Consider the following 2,783-nt stretch of genomic DNA (forward strand, 5'->3'; position numbering starts at 1 on the left):
CCAAGTGAAGTTTTTATTTGGCCTAAATGTGAACATTTCTTATTGCATTTTTCACTGGACACTTTCAATGTCACTACAACCAAACAATATACTGTAGGTAGTAAAAACGGCTCATTCTATTGTTCTTCTATCTTGTATTGCTGAAAATGAGAGAAATGTAGAACTATGACTTGGTCAATAAGCTGTGTAATTATTTTTCTACAATGAATTTGCCTTTTTAAAGTGATTTGTTTAATGTATATCATTTTATAGACCTAAAGCCCAGCTCTAGGCAGCATTGGTTGAAAAATCGTCATCCTCTTCGGCACAGCACCCCTCATTATTCCCAATCCACTATAAGGTTGTACTGAGCACATTTTGTGATGCAGGGTGATATGGGCTTCAGCATGGCTAACGATTTTTGGAAAAAAATACAACAGGAGGTAGGTGTGAACACTGGAGAGACAGGAAAGGGGGCAGATGTTGCAATAACAGCATGCTGGGTATTCTTATGCCCTATACACATGACCAGTTTTGCCGTCGGAATAAACTCCGAAGGTTTCTCTGACGGAATTCCGCTCAAGCGGTCTTGCATACACACAGTCACACCAAAGCCCGACCTTCCAGAACGAGGTGACGTACAACATGTAAGACGGGACTAGAAAAAAGAAGTTCAATAGCCAGTAGCCAATAGATTCCGTCTCATACTTGCTTCAGAGCAAGCGTCGTTTTTGGTCCGTTGGAACAGCATACAGACGAGCGTTTTTTTCCGATAGGAATTGGTTCCGTCGGAAATATTTAGAACATGTTCCATTTCTAGGTCGTCAGAATTTTCAAAAAAAAAAAGTCCAATTAGGCCTACACACGATCGGAATAGACGATGAAAAGCTTCCGTCTGACTTTTTCTGTCGGACATTCCGCTTGTGTGTACGCGGCTTTAGTTGTGAAAGTATAGGAGCATATCTTAGTCTTACACAGTAAGGCAGCTACCATTCTTGTCATTCTTATTTTATCTTTTGTAAAAGTATAGTAACTGTTCCAACGTTGTTGCCCTTGTTACTTCATCTTTTTTGCGTTCATGGCTATATTCAAATTAGAGATTTACTAGAATTTCTTCTTGTAGCTAGAAAGGAAAAGGCTAGACTTTTTTTTTTTTTTTTTTAGCTTTGTATTGTGTAGAGTACAGTCAAAACCTCTATCAGATTTTTATTGCTGTCTGGTTCCATGTTGGGGAGATGTTCTCTCACATTACAGTGGGTTGCAAAAGTATTCACCCCCTTGGCTTTTTACCTATTTTGTTACATTACAGCCTTTAGTTCAATGTTTTTTTTTTTAAATCTGAATTATATGTGATGGATCAGTACAACACAATAGTCTAAGTTGGTGAAGTAAAATTAGAAAAATATATACATAAAACTATTTTTCAGAAATAAAAAAATGATAATTGGCATGTGCGTATGTATTCACCCCCTTTGTTATGAAGCCCATAAAAAGCTCTGGTGCAATCAGTTACCTTCAGAAGTCACATAATTAGTGAAATGATGTCCAACTGTGGGCAATCTAAGTGTCACATGATCTGTCATTACATATACACACCTTTTTGAAAGGCCCCAGAGGCTGAAACACCTGAGAAAGAGGCACCACTAACCAAACTCTGCCATGAAGACCAAGGAACTCTTCAAACAAGTAAGGGACAATGTTGTTGAGAAGTACAAGTCAGGGTTAGGTTATAAAAAAATATCCAAATCTTTGATGATCCCTAGGAGCACCATCAAATATATCATAACCAAATGGAAAGAACATGGCACAACAGCAAACCTGCCAAGAGACGGCCGCACACCAAAGCTCACAGATCGGGCAAGGAGGGCATTAATCAGAGGCAGCACAGAGACCTAAGGTAACCCTGGAGGAGCTGCAGAGTTCCACAGCAGAGACTGGAGTATCTGTACATTGGATGACAATAAGCCATACGCTCCATTGAGTTGGGCTTTATGGCAGGGAGGCCAGAAGAAAGCCATTACTTTCAGCAAAAGACAAAATGGCACATTTTGAGTTTGCGAAAAGGCATGTGGGAGACTCCCAAAATGTATGGAGGAAGGTGCTCTGTTCTGATGAGACTAAAATTTAACTTTTTGGCAATCAAAGAAAACGTTATGTCTGGCGCAAACCCAACACATCACATCACCCAAAGAACACCCATGTTTTTCAGCAGTTGGGACAGGGAAACTGGTCAGAGTTGAGGGAAAGATGGATGGTAGGGGTGCTGAAATTAATCGATGCATCGCGATTCGGGTGTCCCCGATGCGGCATTGATGCATACTACCTGAAAATCGATTGCCGGGTGACGTCATCCCGACTTGCCCCGCCCCTCCTGGGAGAGCACTCCGAGCGTATTGTTAAAATTGGTGTGTTTTAATAAATGCCGTGTTACAATGAATAAAGTGCCCCGCTGTATGCGCTTTTAAAAAAAATATGGAACTTCATACCGAATGTCACAGTACAATACATCCCGCTCATGTGACTGCCCGGCCCGCCTCTCTCCTCTCACGTCTCATGTCTCTCCTGACGTCAGCGGGGAATTCTCAGCTCCGCTTCTCTTCTGATCTGATAGCTACAGTCAGCTGGCGGGGCTGAGAATTCCCTGCTGATGAGACGTGAGAGGAGAGAGCCGGGCAGTCACATGAGCAGGATGTAGTGTACTGTGAAATTCGGTATGAAGTTCCATATTTTTTTAAAAAGCACATACAGCGGGGCACTTCATCCATTGTAACACGGCATTTATTAAAACACACTAATTTTAACAA

The sequence above is a fragment of the Aquarana catesbeiana genome, linkage group LG06, assembly GCF_042186555.1.
Source record: "Aquarana catesbeiana isolate 2022-GZ linkage group LG06, ASM4218655v1, whole genome shotgun sequence".
Lineage (NCBI taxonomy): Eukaryota > Metazoa > Chordata > Amphibia > Anura > Ranidae > Aquarana > Aquarana catesbeiana.